At 34.3% G+C, this 12,017-nt stretch overlaps 1 pseudogene; it reads left to right on the forward strand.

Moving 5' to 3' along the window:
- The first annotated feature begins 3,239 nt into the window (after positions 1-3,239).
- Positions 3,240-5,551, forward strand: LOC140870842 (uncharacterized; annotated as a pseudogene).
- Positions 5,552-12,017: the final 6,466 nt, after the last annotated feature.

Genomic DNA, 12,017 nt, shown 5'->3' on the forward strand with positions numbered 1-12,017 from the left:
TGAAATTCGGATATAACGTGCTTGAGCTAGCATAGATCATATATCCGAAATCGGATCGGAAAAAGAATGTCGTTCGTAATTGTTATGAATTTTTAGGCATAAATTCAAAAATGGTATTTTGGGATTTGTTGGAATTTGATGGAATGAGATGAATTATTGTTATTTTGAGTTGTTTAGATTTATAGATTGTTTTCTGTGATTTCGGATAGTCGAATTTATAGCCGTTATGCAGTCAGTTTGAGTTTTTCGGGATTTTAGGAGTTGGAATTAAGCTTTTAAATTGATTTGAATTGGATTATTTGATATTGAATTCTTTATATCTCCGTATAGAGCTGACTGAGGGATGTTGGATTCAGAGTTCGTAGAATTCAAAGCTCGAAGAATTGATCGAGGTTTGGTATCGAGGTTACCTTATTCGTTGTTTTGAATCGAATGATTTCTGATTGAATCTTTTACCATTGTAGTTTGATCAGATTGGGAAGCTTCATCAAATCGAAGAAAAGGTAAAAGCCGACATCGAATCAAATAGGGACGAATACTCGAATTCAGATTGATTCTCGAGTCACTAAACCACATACTTGCATGTTTAGTTGAATTAATTTTATTATATGTTGAATGTATTACGATTTTCATATGCATTCATCTTGAGCCGAATTACTTGAATCTCATCGAATTAGACGTTTGGAGACTATAATCGAGAGGCATTGGTCGATGATTTATTCCAATGGTCGAGAATAAAATAACTCCTTATAGTGCTCCTAAGTCTAGAGGAAGCAAGATATATCGCATTTACCTCGATCAGGAGAGTCGGTGGGTGGTGGTGATGTCTTGGCCTCGAGATCCCAACCGACGAATCAAAAAACAAAACTCCCTTTGATCATCCGATTTAGATGATCTTGAAACCCGATGACATGCATTGCATTTTATTACATTTCAAAATGAGTTATTGATTTCATGTTATTGATATACTACGTGAAATTGCATGTCTAGTGGTTGATATATCATGTTTTGATATATTATTTGTTATTGCATGTTTGTCTCTTTTACTGAGAATATTATTCTCACTGGATTTATTCGGTTGTTGTCTTGTCTTTGTATGTGTGCTTGGCATCAGGTGGGACATGATCAAGTCAAAGGCAGCATGGCTAGATCGGGTTGTGATTGATAGAAGTGAGGCTTTGGAATAGGATTCGAATAGCATGATAAACTCGTTATGTTTTGAAGCATGCTTAGGACTTGAACTTTATTTGAAGTATGTTGTATCAATATTGGAGTTTTGAGGTTTGTATGATGTTGTGAATGTATTTTATACCCCGACATGTCGTGTAATGGCTTAGATGTTGGATTAGGAGTTTTGAGCCTGTATTTTAATTTTGAGGCAGAGCAGGTCTTGCTCGAACGCCACTTCCTACGCTCGAGCGAGAGAAACTTGGGAAAATTATTTTTGAGCAGAACTCGGCTCGCTCGAGCATGCCTTTCCTGCACTCGAGTGAGGCCCTGTTTTTACAAATGGACAGAACTTTGCTCGCTCGAGCGCGGGTTCCGTGCGCTCGAGCGAGGCACTGTTCACGAAAAGAATTTTTTTTTATTGTTTTCAATCTTGGATCTTGTATGCTTATTGATTGGATTATTTCTTAATTAGATGACTAGAATCGAGGTCTTACAATAAGCATGGTGACTACCAGGAAATAATAAATGAACAACCTTGATGATACTAGAATGTCTATCAGAGAAGTAGGTGAAATTTTCGAACCCCCTGATATGTTGTGAAAGTAGAAGACTTCTCAAATTTAAAAAAAATAATAATTCTCAGTTACAATGATTCTCGGCATCCACTACAGAATATGTCAATGTAAAAATATCATCATTATCATCCTTTCTCACAACAAGTATGATGCTACCTTTATACTTGTTTTTATATGAGTGTCATCCAAAAAAATTATTGGTCTACAACCATTGGAAAAATTACTGGCACATACATTGAAACAAATGAATAAACGTTTAAATTTATTAGTTAAAGCATCAATCTCGTACTCTGCCACACTAGGATTTGTTTCTCGAACATTACGACAATACCATCAATTTATCGTAACAATCAATTTTGGTACCATAGATATCATGCATAGCTAATTCCTTGACCTTCAAAACCTTGTGGTACTCTAATTCTACTCCATAATCCCTATGTTTATCTTTCAACAATGAAGATGGATGATAAGATGGTTCTGCCCTTATTTTTTCTTTCATCAAAATTACAACCCAAGTTGCATCAGCTCTTGGATGTCCTCAGGGCCGGTCCTTTTTTGAGGCTAAAGAGTCAATGGACTCGGGCCCTAAAATTTCAATTTTTTTTAGGGCCCGTTTTTTTGGGTTTATATAAGTATATATTAATAATAAATATAAGTCTATGATTATGAAAAAGACTTTAAAATTCAATCCACCGGCCCATTTATAATTCTTTCACATTGAACAAATAACAATTCCGAGAAAGTAAGCTCATTTTACGAAATAAAGGGAAAAGTTGTTTTCTGCTTTTCGTTTCTCCGAGAAAATCACTTCTCTGCTTTGGTGGGTTTAATCTTTAAGCTTTTCATCACGTAGAAAAATTTCATCAAATAACTAAATCTACGCCACAGCCACATGTCAGTAATTACTAATTAGTGAATATGAAATATTTTTTTGTTTTAGATTTGGGAAAACCGTGAGCCCTAATTTGATATCATTGTTTATTTGTTTTGATTTTTAATATTATTAAATTATTGTTTGTTGGGCTTCAAATTTTATTGACTTGTTAAACAAATTTCTTAAATTAAAGTGTTGACATTTATTCTAGATTATATAATTGGGTTGTGTTGATTAATCCTTCTCAAATAATCACTAATCAGATTGCTCATTTTGCTTTGAATTGTGCCATCGAATTTATATTATCTTTTCAACTATGATTGCAATTTTATAGCTATTACATTGTTATTTGTGAATTGGTTAAGTGAAAAAAAATTATATTTTGTTTCATTGTTTTTTTGTTAGGCAAATTCATATATCATGCCTCCCAAGTACATGTCGGGATACCAAAAAAGAAAAAGAAAGTTGAGGATAGAATCATTAATTCAAAGTCAAGCCGGAGATATCGGTAAGTATTCACTCCTAGTATTGCAGAGAGTAAAAATGTGGCTGAAAATTTGGTGAATGAAGAAGAATGTATTGAATTAAATGATGAGGAGGAAGTGCTTGAATCTGTCAATATGGATGAAATGGGCAACAATGAGGGGGTTCTTGAAAATTCCAATATAGAAGAATCCAATTTTTCTGAGAAAAATGATGAGAAAGTTCAACATGAAATTTTAAGTCAAATGACATGTTTTGATGATCCAGAAAAGTGGGATAGTATTGATCAAAAAATGATAGACTTTTTAGTAGAGAGGGGTCCAAAGAGAGATGCTCGTACTTTGTTTCCAAAAGATAGTACTAATAGACATTTTAATGTATTGCATTATAAAAGAATTTTGTCAAACGGGGAGGAAAATGATAGAAGATGGTTGTTGTATTCAAATTATGTGGACAAAATCTTTTGTTTTTGTTGTAAATTGTTCAAAAAACAAAAGAACAAGATTGGTATCCAATTAGCTAATGAAGGATACAATGACTGGCATAATTTAAGTTGTTGTCTTATAGCCCATGAAGCGAGTAAGGAGCATATGAAGTGTATGACTGATTGGATTGAACTGGAACGAAGGTTACAAAAGAATCAAACAATTGATGCAAAAGCACATGTACATTTGAACAAAGAAAAAGAACACTGGAAACTTGTGCTGTACAGGATAATTGCCATAGTGCAAACATTGGCGAAAAATGAATTGGCATTTCGAGAAAGTTGTGAGAAACTTTATGTTGAAAATAATGGCCTCTTTTTGCAGATGGTTGAAATGATTGCTGAGTTTGATCCGATAATGAAAGAGCATCTCCGACGTATCAAAGACCATGAAACCTATACTACATATATTGGTTAAAAAATTCAGAATGAATTGATACAAATGATGGCAGATGAAGTAAGAAAGAAATTACTTGAAAAAGTCAAAAAGGCAAAATACTTTTCAATCATCTTAGATTGTACTCCAGATATTAGTCATAAGGAGCAAATGTCTCTTGTCATACGATGTTTGGATGAGTCGGAAAATTCAACAAAAGTGAAAGAATATTGGATAGAATTTATAGAGGTGGATGACACGACTGGGCTTGGGCTTTTTATGCATCTTAAGGATTCTTTGATCAATCTTGGGCTTGATATTGATGATATACGAGGTCAAGGGTACGACAATGGATCTAACATGAAAGGAAAACACAAAGGTGCACAAAAAAGGCTTCTTGAAATAAATCCCAGAGCCTTTTATACTCCATGTGGTTGTCATAGCCTTAATTTGGCATTATGTGATATTGCGAACTGTTGTCCTCAAGCTATGTCATTTTTCGGAGTGATACAACGCATTTATACATTATTCTCCTCATCTACCAAGCGATGGAGAATTTTTAAAGATCATGTAAAGGGTTTGACAGTTAAGCCATTATCACAAACACGTTGGGAAAGTCATGTAGAGAGCGTGAAACCTATAAAAGAACAAATTGCTCAAATTAGAGATGCTTTGCTTGATTTGACAAAAGAAACTGAAGATCCAAAAACAAAGAGTGAAGCAGAGTCCTTGGCATTATATGAACTTGAGAAGTTTGAATTCTTACTTGGTGTTGTGATTTGGTATAAGTTGTTATTCGCAATAAACACTGTGAGTAAATTTCTTCAATCCGAAAATATGGATATTGATGTTGCTATCAAACTCTTACAAGGAATTTTGGTATTTCTTGAAGATTATAGAGAATCTGGTTTTGATAAGGCAATTGTTGAAGCTAAAGAAATGGCAAGTGTAATGGGTATTGAAGCTGTATTTCGAGAAAAATGAGTTGTCCGTAGAAAAAAATAATTTGATGAAAGTAGTAGTACTGAAGTAGCACTGTCAGCAGAGGAGTCGTTCAGAGTTAACTACTTTCTCTTTATAGTTGATCAAACTCGTTCGTCTATTGAGTCTCGATTTGAGCAGTTTAAAAAATATGAAGAAATATTTGATTTTCTATTCAAGGTAGAGAGACTACGACTTGCAGATGATGAAAGCTTGTTGATGTCTTGCAAAAATCTTGAAAGTTCTCTTAAACATAATGGTTGTTCTGATGTTAATGGAGATGATTTGTTTTCGGAGTTAACATTTTTGAAGTGTTCTTTGCCAGAAGAATCAACATCAGCCATTGATATATTAGATTATTTGAAAAGGATGGATGGTTGTTTTCCTAAGCAATCCTGTTAACTATACCAGTTACAGTGGCAAGCGCAGAAAGAAGTTTTTCAAAGTTGAAGCTCATCAAAACATTTTTACGATCTACTATGTCACAAGAAAGATTGAATGGGTTGGCTATGTTATCAATTGAAAAAAAAGTTATTGAACAACTTGATTATACTGATTTGATTAGTATTTTTGCCACCAAAACTGTAAGGCGAGTTGTGTTAAAGTGAACATTTTCAATATGTTTGGCATGTTTAGTTATAACAAAAATATTGCATTGTAATAAATATTGTATTTTTGTTTTGCCGATTTTACTTAAGAAATTTGTAATGAAGTATTATGAGTGTTCGTAGGGCCCTTTTTTAAGTTAGACTCAAGCCAAAAAAACTAATAGGACCGGCCCTGGATGTCCTCTGCCACATAATCTCTACATGTATGTTGTAAATTGCATTTTATGATACCAAATAGATTGTCTGTTTTATGTCTAGAGGAATAAATTCTCCATTTGCAATTTACTTCAGTACAAACAAAATTAATCTCTCTGCTATCATTTTTCTTATAACAAAATGAGCGTTGAGTTGAAACAGTATAATTTTTAGTGTACGTTCAAAATTCTGTAGTATCCTTAAATGTCTGCCCTTTCCCGGGAATGCAATGTAACCAAGATTCAAGTGAATTTTGTATGGGGGCTTTTTCAACCACATTATCACTTCTGGATTGTCTGTTATCTTCTTCAACCCTTATGAATTTCATATTCATAACTTCAGAATTCAACATACCACGACAAATATATTGTACGTATATAAAATTACTACTTTGAACTTAAAAATGTAGAAACAATTTCATACGCACCATCAAGATTGAAAATGAACTTAAATATGTACATAATTTTATATTGTGCAGTCATGTTTCATAAAGGACTAATCAACTAATATAGAGCTATAAAATTAATATTTTGAACTAAAAGATGTATAAATAATGTCATGTGCACATTCATGCTTAACATGAGTTACAGAAGCACACCGATTAGAAAAAATCATAACATCACTAATAAGGTCATAGGGCAGAATAATCAAGAAACATATGTATTTTACCTCTCCACATTGAACCCTCTTTGAATCTGGTCTTTCAACTCAGCCCTCAATTCGATCACACTCAGCCTCATATACATGTGAAGATGAATCATATTACGAACATCATCGTTATCATTTAAGGTAACATACATCTTGTGCTACGGAGCTAGGTATTGTAATGACATAGACAAGAGATTTATTTCTTCATATTTTCCAGACAAAATCAAAAATATATCCTCCAAACTACATCCACTAAAAATTAAAATGACAAAAAGTTGACATTTGCACTTACAGGTACCTAATAATGCAAGGTTGGAAGAAAACTTATCTTTAGATTCCATTCTACCGACAATAGAGCTTTTCTTCAATTAATCAACAATGAAACCTGCTTCAAGCTTCTTTGATTCTTCGTAAAGTTCAACCGAGATTGTGTTCCAAACCTTGAACTCAACTAATTTCAATTTAGGGTTTCTTATCGTCTGCTTTCTTGCCCAATTTTTCTGTGTTGATGAGAATTTTTGGATGGGGATGTCAAGGAAAATTGGGGATACTGTAAAATGAGTGGAAATCGACGAAAATGGGGTGACCCTCAAAATGGAAAAATTGATCGGGAAGAAGGTGACGGTGATGAGATTTAGGAGGGAGGAGGAAATTGTGATGTTGATAAAAGGGGAGATAGTATGGTATACAACCCTATTGTATAATGTATTTAGAGAATTTAATTTTTAATTTTTAATTTTTAATGTATGATATATTTAAGGTCTAAGAAGTTTAAAATAAGAGTCAATTGTGAATAAATCTCTAAACCCAAACCTAACTTTTTTATAAATCCCTACAATAAAAATTCTTTCTTAAAACTCCCTAGGACCACCAAACTTGGTCAAATCCAATGTTTAATTCTTGTACCCAATTTATGCATTTATGTACTCTATTTATGCAATGTTTGTGCTCAATTATGGTACTTGAATCATCCGCAAAAATGGTATCAAAGCTTTAGGTTAAATATTCAGACTTAATATTATTCATTAACTCATACTTTTCTTTGTTGAGGAGAAGATTTTTTACAAAAGATGACTTCAAACGAAGGTTTGAATCAAGAGGATTTTATTTATATGAAATCCAATAAACAAGTTAATTTGTTCACAATAGATTACTTACGACAGAAAGATGATTTCTAACTCTCAATTTTTAGAAATTACCCCAGATTCCTCTAAACTCTTCGGAGATCTTAGAGAAATTCAAAAGACGGTACAATATTATAGCAATCAGCTGCATGAAATACCTCGGTAGATTGAAGGAATCCTTAAGAAACAAGAAGAAATTCTTGTAACCCTAAAGGATCTTCAAACTAAAATCACAAATCTAGAACAAACTTCAGGTACTAGAAAAAGAAATACAGGAGGAAGGTTACCACTCTCGTTTGATACCGAACCGTTGTTACATCAGAAAGGTAAAACCAAAATAGTTCAAAAACCTTTAACTGATGATGAAAGGATGATTAATCTTATAAAAGCAGTATCAGAGAAAAACACTATCTGATGACTACTTTAGAGAGATTAAATCTCGAGGATCTACAAGATCTCGCAGATTCTTTTGCAAATCTCAAAGTAGTAGATCTAAAAATGAACTCCCCTGAGGGTGAACAACCCATAGGAAAACCCCCAATATATGTGGTTAAAACAGAAGAACCACATAGTGAGTTTCAGGTTGGAGAAAATTCACATCCAGCAGGAACCAGATCAAGAAGGAGTAAAATCCCACTCCATCAAACTCCTTACGGAAAAACTATTTTAGATCCAATACATCCTTACGGGGTTATGTTAAACCTTGATGTTTTGGACTTCAAAAACAGAGAAGATCTTATAGATGATTGGACGTCAGCTATGAGAATTGCAGCAGGGACATTAGATCTCAATAAAGAAGGATTCATTAAACTTCTAGAAATGAGTCTAATGGGATCTGTCAAGATTGCTTGGGAGATGACTATGCTAGATACGAAGGAATCAATCTTAGCAGGAGAATCCCTCAGCGAAATTGGAGAAAGAATGGCCACCCTATTTAAAGCACAATTCATAGGGGTAGACTATTTCAACAATCAAGATACAGAGAAAAAGAGAAGATATACTCAAGCTCTGTATAGCCTCGAGTTACATGATATCTGTTTAGTTGATGAATACATTATGTTATTCACTAAATACAGATGAAATTCAGGAGTCAAGGAAAATGTAGCTATTCAGCTATTTTTCGCAAAAATGCCAAGTCCCTGGAGAGAAATGTTGATTAAAGAATACGTTCCAGGTCATCTTGACACTTTGGCAAGACGCGCATCCTTTTTGAAAGGAAAATTGGCAGAATGGTGTCATATGGCAGCATTACAGAAGAACTACAAGAAAATAAGGGGTAACGTACACCTTTATGTTGTAAAGATAATGATCTTCCAACGATCATTGGAAACAGATCACAGGGATTTAAAAGGAAGAAATTCAGAAGTAATCCCTACAATAAAAGAATGAGAAGTTCTTGGAAACCAAGGACAATTTGGTCCAAACAAAAGGCCAGATCTTATAGGTCAGGAAAAAGAAGTGGACCTACAAGAACATCCCCAATAACAAGCTCATCACAAAGCAGGGGAAGAACACCATCAAGAAGAACTTTCAGAAGAACTCATACAAGAGCAAGTGAAAGTTTCAAGGATTGCAACTGCTGGACATGTGGAGCAAGAGGACATATATCTACAAATTGTCCAGAAAACGAGAAAAAAAAGAGTTAAACTCTTTGAAGCAACACCAGATATGGATGATGCAGTCTTCTTTCAAGATCTAGTCCAAGTATATCAATTTGAGGATATCCCCTCAGATGAAAGCATATACGAAGAAGAGATATTGTTTAGTCAAGAAGATTCTGAGGATGGATCAGAATCAGAATCAGAATAAAGAAGAAGTGTTTCGGCATGAAACACATGAAAGTTTGGCTGGATTCTTTAGCCAAACCACGATATCTCATAATATGGTCCAAAGGATTATGAGAGAAAATCCAACGTTACAAAAGTACCAGGGATTTTCGGCAGGACAAGTAGAAAGAGTCTTAGGCAACCTAGGGCTTAGACAAAGAAGACATAATTTGATTTACAAAGTATCCAGAAGGGAAATGGCAATCCCCATGGAGTTAACAAGTAATCAAATAGAGATGCAGTTAATTCCTTTTGAAGAAATAAGAGAGGAATTGCAAAATTTGAAAGGTGAGGTAGCAAGGACGATGTCTTGGACTCATATTGGAGCAATCCAAATAATGATCAAGGCAACTTTTAAAGAAGGAATAGATTCACCCATAGATATCGTAGTATGCGATAAAAGAATGGGGAATATTCAAGATGCTGTCCTGGGTACTATCTCGGGAAATCTTTGTGCAGGAAAAATTGTAGGAGTTATCAATTTAGCTGACAGGGACTTTAGTCGAGCCTTGACGTTGCATCAAAACTTCAAGGAAAAGAGACTGATGAAGGAAGGTAATAGACCATATTCTATTACATATCAAATTTCATATGCTCTTTCTAATACTCATCATTCTGAATTATTTATTAGAAATGAGTTCATTGAAATTCCAGAGATCTTTGGGAAAGTTGCTCATGCAATATACCCAGAAAGAATCGACTTTCCTTTAATTCAGGAAACAGACATTCAAATTCAAGACAGACCGATTCTATACAGAGACCTTAAAATAGAACCTCGAAAGTTATCTTTTCAAGAAAACCAAATGACAAGTAGGAGATGGGACAAATCTCCTATTCAAGAAATTCCACCAGAAGAAAAAGAGTTTTCTATAATAGGAAAACTTAGATCTCCAGAAGGATGGAAAGAAGTGAAAATAGTATTCGATATTACAAGTCATCGGAACCAGTTCCCTTGTAACTCAATTTACTATTTGGAACAACATGAAAAAGGAACTTACCAAGGATTGATAAATATTGGAGAATTGAAAGTTCAAATATGTGGAATTCCAGGAAAAGAAGTGGATCAGCTCATTCTTGGCCTAGAGTTTCTGGAGGATCATAAACCATGGAAACGCCTTGAAAAGGGAATAGAGTTCATGGCAAAAGAAAAGACTTGGAGGATTCAATAAGAATTCTACGAAATGGAAAATCAAGAGAATTGGATAAGGGACAATCCCTTAATCAGATTCGAAAACTCTGTTTACAAACAGAGGAAGAAGCAACTGTTGAAATTAGTAAGTCATGAACATGATTTACTAGAACGCATTGAAGAGGTAGAAAGGAGTAACCATACTCTACCTTCTGAAGCCTTGGGAAGACTAAAGGTGAATAGTCTTAATCGGATTACTGAGTTACAACACAGTCTGTTAAAAATGGCAGGGTCATTTAGTAATCCCTTGAAAAATGACAACAAGTCCTTTCTCCATATACATTCCGATAGGGATATTGTATGAACAATATAAGGCTGAATACTTTGCAGCTTATATCGATTCGGGAGCAGGAATTTGTACAGCAAAAAGAGGAGTCTTCCCTGAAGAATGTGAAGAAGATTTGCCAAAAATTGCTGGACGAGATAAAACAAGCAGAGATCCTTATGGAAGGAGCAGGGCAGACACCTTGATACAAGGTAAAAACATCACCAATCTATTTCCATGATACAGGAGCTGATATCCTGTTAGAAAATAACTTCTTACAAATGTTTAAGAAGTACACACAAGACAATGAGTCAAGAAGACTTATGTTCACTACAATTTGTGATCATAAAATTATCGTTCAAAGACTCAAAGTTGCTTTTTATCGACAATTGCCGATAATATTTCGCAGTCAGCGTGGTGATAAAGGACAACTTTTTCACCCAAAAATGAAAGATCCAAGGAGGTTTGGAGAAACCATGTTGAAAATAACAACAGAACAAGAACTCCAAACAGAGGATATGGAGTTTCTCAAGGTAACTCTACATCACAGGGATATAGAGTTAAAAAATAAGGTATCCCTTGAAGATGTCAAAAAGAAGCTCAAAGAAAGTTACAACGAGCACCCTTTGGCATGGTGGGATAGAAATCAACTCAAAGCCAGTCTTACTCTAAAGGAAGGCAAAGACTATGAATTCGTCAGATATAAGCCTATCCCGATGAACATAACAGATCAAAGGGATATGAGAATGATTATCAAGGAACATTTGGACCTTGGTCTAATCAAAGAAGGAGTTTCACCATATAGCAGTCCAGGATTTCTGGTCAGAAATCATGGTGAAATAAAAAGAGGAAAACTCAGGTTAGTTATTAATTACCAAGGTATTAATAAAATCCTGGAGTTTGATGGGTACTTCATACCCAGTAGAGAACATCTAATTAGCTATGTACGAAATGCTAGAGTGTTCTCAAAATTTGATTATAAGTCTGGATTCTACCAGATAAGAATGGAAGAAGGCAGTAAGAAATTCACAGCCTTCTCTACTCCACAAGGACACTATATTTGGGAAGTTATGCCTATGGGATTGGCCAATGCACCCCAAATATTTCAAAGAAAGATGAATAATCTTTTTAAAGATTATTTTAACTTTATGTTTGTTTATATTGATGATATTCTTATAGCATCAAAAAACATAGACGAACATGTTAAACACTTAGAGAT

The sequence above is a fragment of the Henckelia pumila genome, chromosome 1, assembly GCF_033568475.1.
Source record: "Henckelia pumila isolate YLH828 chromosome 1, ASM3356847v2, whole genome shotgun sequence".
NCBI lineage: Eukaryota > Viridiplantae > Streptophyta > Magnoliopsida > Lamiales > Gesneriaceae > Henckelia > Henckelia pumila.